A 13,529-nucleotide genomic window follows, 5' to 3' on the forward strand; every position below is an offset into this window, starting at 1 on the left:
ATAACATAAACAACTGAAAACTAACCACAATACCAGATTTCATAATGATTAAATCACCATGTGGACCTTTGAAAATTTTGTTCAATCAACTAGAGATACTTATCTTGAAACCCATTAAATCGCAATAGCTCATCTGCAACACACTGGCCAAACTAACTCATCCAATCTAACTACAACACTGGAACACACAAAGAAATATGTTGACATCAATGACAAAACGTTGTTTTAGCAAACTTCTCAATAATATCCAATAGTCCTAATGAGTCATATGGTGTCCTCAGGGTTCATATGGTGTCCTAGTGGATCATATTGTGTCATTAGGAGTCTTATGGTGTCCTAAGGGGTCATACGGTGTTCTAACACATGAGTGGGACCTTAGAACCCCATATGACCCCTAACAACACCATATGACCCCTTAGGACACCATATGATCCCTTAGGACAATATGATGTTATAATGAGTCATATGGTGTCTTAAGGGGTCATATGGTGTCATTAGGGGTCTTATGGTGTCCTAAGGGGTTATATGGTGTTCTAACACGTGTGGGCCCTTAGAACCCCATATGTCCCCTTTTAACATCCTAGTACACAACATGACCCCTTATGACACCATATGACGCCTTAGGACAATATGATGTCCTAATGAGTCATATGGTTTCCTAAGGGGTAATATGGTGTCCTAGTGGGTCATATGGTGTCATTAGGGGCCTTATGGTGTCCTAAGGAGTCATATGGTGTTCTAACACATGTGTGGGCCCTTAGGACCGTATATGACCCCTAACAACACCATTATTAGCATTTGCATGAAGATTGCATTAATGATATGATATGTTGTCATTGATGTCAATTGAACCGGTAATGGTATTTACGATATTGCTGATATTGTTGTTATTAATGATATTGTCTTGTACTTGGTAGGAAGAGCTTTGAGGAAGATGTTGTAAACTAGTATGTAAGTATGTGAGTTGAACTGGTAACTGATGTATAAGGTTAAACCCTTTCTATGTTATGTAACCAGTAAACCCTACTAGTTATTTTTGTTAAACCCCAACCGATTAAGTTTTCTAAAATGGTTATGTTGGTTTATTATCTAATCATGAGCGGTAATGATAGTGACATGTGTGATCATTGTATGAAGATGAGTTCAGATTATTTTTGCGTGTTTGTTTGATAGTCTAGGGAATGAGAAAAGTGGATTGCATCTAATGCAAAGCGCGTGATGAGTTACAAGTCCAATGAAGCGGTGATCATGGAGCGGTTGGAATTTTCTTGAAGAATGTGTATAGATTTCTATGTAAATCCAACGGTCACACTTGAACTAATTTTTTTGTAATCTCTATGAGAGAATTAGGTTTTTGTTGTGTTACCGAACTAATTGATTTGTATTTAAGGTTGATATATTTATGTTGTTTAGTGTTGGCAAGGTGTTGGCAAAAATTAGTTGAGTGTGTGGTTGCCTAACTGGAGAATGGATCTGCAATTTGTGTAAAGGCAGCTTGAATCTTAAAAGGATTTGATCAAGAAAATGTAGTGCTATTCAAACAGATCAAGAAAAACCTATTGTCTTCTAACAATTACAGTAGAATTGAAATCCCCTAACCGGGTAAGCTCTAACAAGCTTGATTACTTCTTAAATCCTCTGACAAGGTGGTCCATTAGTTTGGATTCTCAAATCCTCTATCGAGGTTACTCCTAACAAGGTATTTTATTTTTATCAAGGCATTTGTAAATCCCTTAACTGGGTGATTCCTAATAGGATCAGCTCTTCACAAAACTTATTGTAAAAGCTTTAACAGGCTTGGCTCCTAATAGGGAAAACTTCAGAAGAGTTTAGATAGCTATCTTGTGAGTCTCATCTCAGCATGGTTTTTACCTATTTGGGTTTTCCACGTATAAAAATTTGTGTCATGTGGTGAATGTTTTTGCGGTTATGATCTTATTTGTTAATTTTTCTAACTTTTGGTAAGGCATGATAACTAGAAGCATTGAGAGATGGAGTGTGTTGATATATGATTAAGCATTTGGTTGTTTACAAGATTGAAGTTGTTTACTGTTAAGTTTCTATAATAGTTAACTGGTTGATGTCAAGTATTCTTATGAGTATTGATCTTGACAGTGATATTTTTAATTTATGTGACTGAGTTTGAGTTTGGGAATTTTGTATCAGTTTTGCAGTTTACTGATTCACCCCCCTCTCAGTAATCTACCAGATACTTATTCTTTCATCATACCATCAATTGGTATTAGAGCTTCTCAGGTCCTCTTAAACCAAAAACCTAATAGCTTGAGGAAAATATTTGCTAGATCATGATGAAGAAGGAAGGTCTGAAGTTTAACAGTGAAAACTATAGGATATGGAGTGACAAAATGAAGATTTACATTAAGAGTCTTGGTAGTCAATATTGGGATGATCTATAAACTAAGTATATTACACCTACTAGAACTCTGACTGATGATCAGAAGAAAGAACAAAAAGAAAATCATCAAGCATTGCAGGCTATCATCAGTTCCATGTCTGATGTTGAATATGTAGATGTTCATGGTCTTAAAACTGCATATGAGGTATGGAAAAAACTTGAAGAGATTTATAGCGGTGATGAAGATGTTAAGATAGCTAAAGAGGAGAGCCTAAGAGGAAAGTTTGATGACAAGAGAATGTCTGAAGGTGAGAATATCCAGAAGTATGGTCAAAGGATAAAAGAGATAGTTGGTAAAATAAAGAGTGTAGGAGGGAAAGTGGAAGATGTCATAGTGATCAGTAAGGTACTAAGAACCCTGCTACCAGTCTATGCTATCTAAGTTCCATCTATTCAAAAGTTGAAGTGCATTGACAAAACTAAGGTAACTCTTGACTCTATCATTGGCAAACTTACTACTTTTGAATTAAACGGTTATGATGGTAGTGTACAGAAATCAGAATCTACATTCAGAGATTTTGCCTCTAACCCATCTGTGAGAAAAAGTAGAGATACTAGTCATGGTTATGAATCTAGATCTAGCAGAGATGTTGATGATGAAGATAGTCTAGTGGAACTTGAAGCATTGTTGGCAAAACAATTGCCCAGAGGCACTAGGAAATACAAAGGTAAACTACCTTTAAAATGTTTTGCATGTAACAATATTGGTCATATAGTAGCTAACTGTCCTAATAGTGAAAATGAATACAAGAGAGACAAATTCAAGAAGTATAAGGGTAAAGACAAGAGAGATTTTTTTATAGCAGTTGACAGTGGTATCACTGATGAAGAATCTGATGATGACTATAGTGAAGATATTGTGTTTGTAGCTATTAAGGAAGAGATATTAGATCAGAAGGCACTGGTGTCTAGGATGGATAACTCTAATGATTGGATCATTGATAGTGGTTATTCACATCATAAGACCGGTGATCAGAGAAAAATTCTTTCCTTAAAGGAATTTGATGGTGGCGTTGTCAGATTTGGAAATGACTCACCCTGTATGGTTAAAGGTATGGGAGTTAGTTCTCTTAATGGGAAGAGCAGTGCTGATGATGTCTATTGGGTTGAAGGTCTAAAGCATAATCTTCTGAGTGTGGCACAACTTAATGACAAAGGATACCCACTGGAGTTTAGAAATGGTATGTGCAAAATCTTTGACAACAAAGGTGAATTGATTGCAACTGGGAAACAAACCAGAGGTAATCTGTTTCATCTTAATCCTAAAGTTAGCAACTGTTTGATTATAAAGATAGATGATAGATGGCTTTGGAATAGGAGATTTTTTCATATAAACTTTGATAACATTGTTAAAGTAAGAAAGTCCAAGACAGTAAGAGGTCTGACTCAGCTAGACAAACCGATTAACGCTCTTTGTAAATAATGTCAGTTAGGAAAGATGACTTCTTCAACTTTCAAGAGAAAGTCCTTCTCAGCAGAGAACTTGTTAGATTTGGTTCATACAGATCTACGTGGACCAATAAGAATAAGAAGCATTCAAGGTTACAGATATTTCATGATCTTCATTGATGATTGTTCAAGGATGATGTGGGTCATATTCTTGAAGGATAAGAATGAAGCTTCTGGTAAGTTCAAGACATTCAGGGCCTTAGCCAAGAAAGAGAGTGGAAAAAAGATGAAATCTCTGAGAATAGATCAAGGTGGTGAATTTACTTCTAAGGAGTTCACTAAGTATTGTGATGAAAATGGCATCAAATGACAACTTTTTGCACCAAGGACACCACAACAGAATGGTATTGTAGAGATGAACAACCAGTCAGTGGTTGAAGTTGCTAGGACAATGTTGATAAAAGGAGGTGTAGCAAATTTTTTTTGGAAACAAGTTGTAAGTACAACTGTCTACACAATGAACCGAGTTCTGGTGAAAAGAGGTAAGGAAAAGACCCCTTATGAATATTGGTATGGGAGATCACCTGATGTTAGCTATTTTAAGATATTTGGAAGAAAATGTTTTATTAAAAGAGGTGATTACATTAGCAAGTTTGAAGCTGAGAGTGATGAAGGCATATTTCTTGGCTATTCCACCAAGAGTAAGGCCTACAAATGCTTCAACAACCAGACACAGAGAATTGTTGAGAGTGCTGATGTCCAAGTAGATGAATGTTCTGAAGTCTCAGAAGGAACCAGTTCACAGAAAAAGGATGAAGATCCTTGAATTTTTCTTTTAAAACCTAAAACTGTTAAATAAAAAACCAGTAAAGAAAAATTTGATGCACTTGTTCAACCAGAAGAATTTTTCTTTTAAAACCTAAAACTGTTAAATCAAAAACCAGTAAAGAAAAATTTGATGCACTTGTTCAACCAGAACAAATAAATTCAGAAGAAGATGATAATGAAGAAGCTGATTCTGAAGAGAATGATAATGTTATTCCTAGATATGTAAGATTGAATCACAGTCCTGAACAAATTATTGGGGATAAGGATGCTAGAGTACTAACTAGAAGGAGAATAAGAGAGAACTCTTGCATGATCTCCACCATTGAACCTAGAAGTGCTAAGGAGGCATTTGGTGATGATCATTGGGTTAAAGCTATGGAGGAGGAATTAGATAAAATTGAGAAGAACAACACTTGGACCCTAGTACCCCAACCGGTAATCAAGTATGTTATAGGTACTAAATGGGTATTCAGAAACAAGTTAAATGAAGATGGTGTTGTAGTTCGCAACAAGGCAAGATTAGTTTGCAAGGGTTATGTGCAAGAAGGAGAAGATTATGGTGAAACTTTTGCACTAGTAGCAAGACTGGAAGGTGTCAGAACCTTACTTGCATTTGCAGCTCATAATAAGTTCAAGGTATACCATATGGATGTTAAGTCTACATTTTTGAATGGGATATTGAAAGAAGAGATATACATAGAGCAGCCAGATGATTATGCTTTAACAGATGAGAAAGACATGGTATGCAGATTGCATAAAGCTTTGTATGGATTAAAGAAGACACCCATAAAATGGTATGAAAGGCTTCATACACATCTGATGAAGATAGGATTTGCAAGAACTAGTGATGATAGTAACATTTATCTCAAGTCTGAAGGAGATGAAATACTGGTCAGTGAAGTATTTGTTGATGATATTATTTTTGGAGGTAATAATTTCATGAGCAACAGTTTTGTAGATGAAATCAAAAATGAGTTTGAAATGTCTTTAGTAGGGGAAATAAAAGTACTGATAGGCTTGCAGATACAGCAAATGAAGAATGGTATTTTCATTACACAATCTAAGTATGTGAAAGAGGTTTTGAAGACTTTTGGCATGAGTGACTATAAACCAGTTGGAACACCAATGGTTATAGGCTGTAAGTTGTCCAAGGAAGATGAATCTAAGTTTGTTGATGAAAAGGAATACAAGTCAATGATTGGGAAATTACACTATGTTGTTCACAGCAAATTGGGTATAGCCCATGTGGTTGGTGTAGTTGCAAGATTCCAGAAGAATCCAAAGGAAGCACATCTGATAGCAACCAAGAGAATATTTAGATATCTGAAAGGTACTATTGACTATGGGTTATGGTATCCATATGGAGGAAAGTTTGATTTGAAGGTGTACACAGATGGTGATTGGGTAGGAAATGTTGATGACCGAAAAAGCACTAGCGATGGAGTATTCTTTCTAGGAGGAAGCCTTCTTTCATGGAGTAGTAAGAAGCAGAGTTGTACTTCACAATCTACTGCTGAAGCTGAGTATGTTGCAGCTTATATGAATTGCACATAGGCTATTTGGATGAGGTACATTTTGGAAGATTTTAAGATGAAAATGTCAGAAGCTATAAAGATTTTATGTGATAATACAAGTGCCATTAATATTTCTAAGAATCCTATTTTGCACACACAAACCAAGAACATTGAATTGAAGTATCATTTCTTGAGGGAAAAATTTCAAAGTAAAGATGTTATTTTAGAGCATGTTTCTACCAAGGAGCAACTTGCAGATATCTTTACCAAACCTTTGCCTAAGACTACATTTGAGTGTCTTAAAATTCAACTAGGGGTTGTACACCTTCATGAAGTTATTTGAGCATGATGCTGATTGCATCTGTCCCTAAATTACTTGCAAATTTTTACATGGATTGATGAAGAAGTGGATGTATTCCACAAGGGGAGCATCAAGTTGCAGTATGTTGTTGATGCACAGTGAAAATTTGTAAATTACATGTTTTACTTTCAATTTGGCATTGATGTCAAAGGGGGAGAAGAATTATGTGATTAGGAGAAGAATTATGCGATTGGCAAAGGGAAACCAGCAACAGGTTGAAGACAGACAGAGCATGGTGAATATTTGGTAATGTAAACCAGGATTCCTATTCACCAATCACAACAACAATCAAAGGCATTGATATTTGCATTGCCATCAATGCCAAAGGGGGAGATTGTTGGCATTTCCATGAAGATTGCATTAATGATATGATATGTTGTCATTGATGTCAATTGAACCAGTAATGGTATTTATGATATTGTTGATATTGTTGTTATTATTGATATTGTCTTGTAACCGGCAGGAAGAGCTTTGAGGAAGATGTTGTAAACCGGTATGTAAGTATGTGAGTTGAACCAATAACTGATGTATAAGTTTAAACCCTTTCTATGTTATGCAACCGGTAAACCCTACTAGTTGTTTTTGTTAAACCCTAACCAATTAAGTTTTCTAAAATGGTTATGTTAGTTTATTATCTGATAATGAGCGGTAATAATAGTGACACGTGTGATTATTGTATGAAGGTAAGTTCAGATTGTTTTGGCATGTTTGTTTGATTGTCTAGGGAATGAGAAAAGTGGATTGCATCTAATGCAAAGTGTGTGATGAGTTACAAGTCCAATGAAGAGGTGATCATGGAGTGGTTGGAATTTTCTTGAAGAATGTTTATAGATTGCTATGTAAATCGAACGGTCACCCTTGAACCGATTTGTTTGTAATTTCTATGAGAGAATTAGGTTTTTATTGTGTTACCGACCTAATTGATTTTTATTTAAGGTCGATGAAGTTGTTTTGTTTAGTGTTGGCAAGGTGTTGATAGAAATTAGTGGAGTGTGTGGTTGCCTAACTGGAGAATGGATCTGCAGTTTGTGTAAAGGTAGATTGAATCTTAAAAGGATCTGATCAAGAAAATGTAGTGCTATTCAGACAGATCAATAAAAACCTGTTGTCTTCTAACAATTACAGTAGAATTGAAATCCCCTCACCTGGCAAGCTCTAACAAGCTTGGTTACTTTTTAAATCCTCTAACAAGGTGGTCCATTAGTTTGGATTCTCAAATCCTCTACTGAGGTTACTCCTAACAAGGTATTTTCTTTTTATCAAGGCATTTGTAAATCTCTTAACTGAGTGATTCCTAACAGGATCAGTTCTTAATAGGACTTATTGTAAAAGCTTTAACAAGCTTGGCTCCTAACAAGGCAAACTTCAGAAGAGTTCAGATAGCTATCTTGTGAGTCTCATCTCACCGTGGTTTTTACCTATTTGGGTTTTCCACGTATAAACATTTGTGTAATGTGGTGAATGTTTTTGTGGTTATGATCTTATTTATTGATTTGATTAACTTTTGATAAGGCATGATAATTGGAAGCATTGAGAGATGGAGTGTGTTGATATATGATTAAGCATTTGGATTTTTACAATATTGAAGTTGTTTACTGTTAAGTTGCTATAACACTTAACTGGTTGATGTCAAGTATTCTTATGAGTATTGATCTTGACAGTGATATTTTTACTTTGTGTGATTGAGTTTGAGTTTGGGAAGTTTGTATTAGTTTTTCACTTTATTAATTGACCCCCCTGTCTCAGTAATCTACCGAATACTTATTCTTTCATCATACCATCAACCATATGACCCCTTCAGATGCCATATGACCCCTTTTAACATATTAGTACACGACATGACCCCTTATGACACCATATGATCCCTTAGGACAATATGATGTCCTAATGGGTCATATGGTATCCTAAGGGGTCATACGGTGTCCTAAGGGTCATATGGTATTCTAACACGTGTGGGCCCTTAGGACCCCATATGACCCCTAACAACACCATATGACCCCTTAGGACAATATGATGTCATAAAGGGTCATATGGTGTCCTAAGGGGTCATATGGTGTCCTAAGAGGTCATATGGTGTTCTAACACATGTGTGGGCCCTTAGGACCCCATATGACCCCTAATGATACCATATGACCCCTTAGGACACCATATGACCACTTTTAACATAATAGTACATGACATGACCCCTTATGACACCATATGACCCCTTAAGACAATATGATATCTTAATGGGTCATATGGTATCCTAAAGGGTCATATGGTGTTCTAAGGGGTCATATGGTTTTCTAACATGTGTGGGCCTTTAGGACCCCATATGACCCCTAACAACACCATATGAACCCTTAGGACACCATATGACCCCTTTTAACATCCTAGTACATGACATGACCCCTTAGGAAAATATGATGTCCTAATTGGTCATATGGTGTCCTAAGGGGTCATATTGTGTCCCAGTGGGTCATATGGTGTCGTTAGATTCCTTATGGTGTCCAAAGGGGTCATTATTAGTAGTAATCAAGAAGGAAGACTAAGAGGGGGGGTGACTCAGTCTTCACCAGATCTCAACAAATTTAAACTTCAAAACATAAACTGATAAACTGCAGTAACAGATAGATAAGAAAATTAACAACACAACACATAACACCAAGATTTTGATGTGGAAAACCCAGTTAAGGGAAAAACCATGGTGGGAACCTACCCAAAGTAAGATGATACTTTGTAGTAGCATGTGAAAATATTACAATGGGGAATGCACATGCATTCAAGTACATTGCCTAGAGGTCACTGCTCAAAAGATATATGCTCAAAAGGCTACAACCCTCATGGAAGTCTCACTGACTTACAATGATTTGGACTACAATTTGTAAGGAATGAACTACAATGATAGCATCTACAAATGCCTGATGACAGTTTTGGCTAAGCATATTTGTCTGTTTTACAACACCAAACACACCTCAACACTTCGTTGGATGATATATCCTTGTTCACACATCTACCTCTCTCTAAAAATGCACACAATACCAACACCTAATTTACATAAGCATATCACCTATATATACAAATCATTAACCTTGATAACAAGGTCAACTAAACCCTTAATCCTCAACTCATAATTACAAAAATTACGTTACACAATATAAAGATCGACCGCCAAACCAATATTATGATTTAAATTATATAGCATCGACCCAATTCAAATTCCCAAATGTTACATCCATCGGAAATCCTGCCAAGAACAACTGCAACACGCTACACCACCAAAAATACTGCATAACACATAAATCATCACTGGTTCATAGAAATCACCAAAAAATCACACAATGATCAATGTGGATCACCAAAAATGTTAGGACATGACTAGGAAACACTAGCAAGCATGTTAGAATCATCCGGAATAATTGCACCAATACCTCTTTTCAAATCTTCACTCGTCAACGTCTCAAAGCTCAAGAACCCAACCAATCAGCAACTCTCATGAGGAAAGATAACTTGAAGAGCACCAAATCATGAACTATCTAAAATGAAGATACACAATATTATCTAAAATGAAGATACATAAGATCATCCAAAACAATAATCTAAAGTCTCAACACAAGATCTGATCACACCAGAATATACCGGAGGAAATAGCGAATTCTTCAAAATAGTGAACAACACAACCAAACTACAAAACCGGACCAAAACATCTTCCCATACCCATCGGAATAACTCAAAGGAATATGTTGACATAAATGAAAACAACATATCCTAGAAGCAGCAATGAAAAACCAAATCCAACAATCTCCCCCTTTGGCATTGATGGCAACATATGAATGTGAAAAACAGTCAATACAAAGAAAGAAGATATCACTAGCAAACTCCCATAAGATCAAGATAGATAAAGTAGTTTTTCACATGATATCTCTCCCCCTTTGACACCAACGCCAAAGATCACCAAAAAAAAAAACCAAACTCTCTCCCAAAACATAAACATGAGTCTCTCTCCCCCTGGGATATACAACCAAATCAACAAACTACTTCAAGAGAGGAGAAACACCAAATCATCAATACGGATAAAATAATAAGGCTCTGAATTTCATCGGATCGATGCAACATGCATCTAGTCCTCATCAGGAGTGGTGGATACCCCTAACTTATCTATCAAATAGACAAATGTATTTGCAGGCAAAGGCTTAGTGAAAATATTAGCAATTTGTTCCTTTGTAGATACATATTCTAGCTTCACCTTCTGTTCACTAACTTTCTCTCTCAAGTAATTATATTTGATTGATATATGCTTAGTTTTTTAATGCTGCACCAAATTCCCTTGACATATTTATAGCTTTGGAATTATCATAGTATATAACATTAGGCTCATCATAAATAACTCTGATATCTTTCAATATTTGCTTCATCCAAACTATCTGAGTGCAATTACTAGCAACAACAATGTACTCAGCTTTAACAGTAGAAAAAGATACTGAATCTTGTTTCTTCCTAGCCCATGAAACCAATTTCTTACCTAAAAAGAATGCTCTACTGGTAGTACTATTTTGGTCATCAACATCACCTACCCAGTCTACATTAGTGTAAGGACACAACATGAAATCATCATTCTTTGGATACCATAAACCATAATGTTCAGTTCCCTTTAGATATCTGAATATTATTTTAACAATAGTGATATGACTCTCCTTCAAATTAGCTTAATATCTAACAACCATACACACATCATGCATAATGTCAGGCCTAGTCCGAGTAAGATATAGCAGTCCACCAACCATAGATTTGTACAAACTATGATTAGCTTTAGGAGATTCATCATTTTTAGACAATTTACAACTAGTCACCATAGGAGTTCCAATCGGTTTGGAATCATCTAGTCCAAACTTCTTCAACAATTCCTTCACATACTTAGTTTGAGATATAAAAATACCTTTTCTTGTCTATGCAATCTGCAAACCTAAGAAAAATTTCATCTCACCAATCATAGACATCTCAAATTCTTTTTGCATATCACTGACAAACTTCATACTCATATCATCATTACCACCAAAGATAATGTCATGAATAAAGACTTCAACAATCAAAATGTTATTATTTTCATTCTTAAGGTATAGATTACTATCAGCAACACCTTTAGTAAATCCTAATTTTATCAATTATTTGTCTAATCTAGCATACCACACTCTAGGAACTTATTTCAATCCATAAAGTGATTTCTTCAACTTACATACCATAATCTCCATCATCTAATAACAAAAATCCATCAGGTTGTTCAATGTAAACTTCTTCTAAATCACCATTCAAAAATGTAGATTTGACATCCATCTAATATACCTTGAAATCTTTATAAGCAGCATAAGCAAGCAACAATCTAATAGCTTCAATTCTAGCAACCAGAGCAAAAAAAAATTCATAATCAATTCCTTTTTACTTGAATATCCTTTGCAGACCAGTTTACTTTATTTCTGACTACTTCACCGACTTCATTCAATTCGTTTCTAAAAACCCATTTAGTACCAATAATTTTTTTATCTTTAGGTCTAGGCACAAGTTCCCAAGTGTTGTTCTTTTCAGTCTGATATAACTCTTCTTCCATGGCTCTAATCCTGTTATCGTCTTTATAGGCTTCAACAACATCTTTAGGTTTAACTTTAGAAATCAAACATATTTCTTCAACAACTAACCTTCTTCTAGTCATCACACCTTTATTATTATCACCAATAATTTGATTCTCAAAATGATTCAATCTTACATACCTTGGAGTCTTCTAATTTTTCTGATCCCCACGTTCCTGCACATCATCACTAGCAGCAACAACATCCAGATTCATAGTCTCTACCAGATCATTCTACTTAGGCTCTTTGGGTTGAATAGGAGCTAAAAAAACATGTTGACCTTCATCATAAGCTCTGATCTCCTTCCCAAGGTTTTCATCCATCTTCACACTTGCACTCTCAACTATCTTTCTCAATCTCTTGTTATAGCACCAGTAGGCTTTTCTATTTGTAGAATATCCCAAAAATATACCTCCATCACTTCTAGCATCAAACTTTCCAATATCCTCATCTCTCTTGATACAACATTTGCTACCAAAAACTTCGAGAAATATTTCACAGTAGGAAGATGACCAAACCAAAGCTCATAAGGACTCTTACCGGTATCACCTTTGATATGAACTCTATTGAATGTATAGACTACAATGCTAATAGATTCTCTCTAGTAGACCTTCAGAACATTTCCTTCAATTAACATGGTTCTTACAACATCTAAAATAGTACGGTTCTTCCTTTCAACAATCCCATTCTACTATGGGGTTCTAGGAGCAGATAGTTGTCTTCTAATTCCATGCATCTCATAGAAAGAATTGAACTCACCGGAATAAAATTCTCCACCTCTATCAAATCTCAAACACTTAAACTTTAATTCGGACTCATTTTCAACTTTAGCTTTGAATAAATTGAACTTCTCAAATTCTTCTGATTTTTTCTTCAAAAAGACAACCCACATCATTATGGAATAATCATCAATTAGTAGAATAAACTATCTATCACCCTGCACACTTCTAACATTTGTAGGTCCACACAGATGAGTATGCACAAGATTTAATATTCCATCTGATGTATACCATTTACTCTTGAAATAAATTCTTTTTTTCTTACCCAACTAACATTCCTTACATACCAGATTAATAGGTTTAACAATCTTAGGCAGATCTCTAACAACTTGTAAAGAACTGAACTTGATCATTGAATCAAAGTTTACATGAAACATCCTTTTATGCCACAACGAACTCTCATCTATCTTATCAATCAAAAAATGTTTCTCACTAGCATTCAAATGAAAAATGTTACCTTCAGTCTTAGTACCATATGCAATCTCTATACTAGAGGCATTCAAGATCTTGCAATTACCATCTTTGAATTGTAGATCATAACCCTTATCAACCATAAGTCCAACACTCAAAAGATTATATGCTTCAATCCTTCAACATACAAAACATCATCATTGTTATGCTTACCATCAAAATAAATTGATC

Source organism: Cryptomeria japonica, chromosome 7, assembly GCF_030272615.1.
Source record: "Cryptomeria japonica chromosome 7, Sugi_1.0, whole genome shotgun sequence".
NCBI classification, from domain to species: Eukaryota; Viridiplantae; Streptophyta; class Pinopsida; order Cupressales; family Cupressaceae; genus Cryptomeria; species Cryptomeria japonica.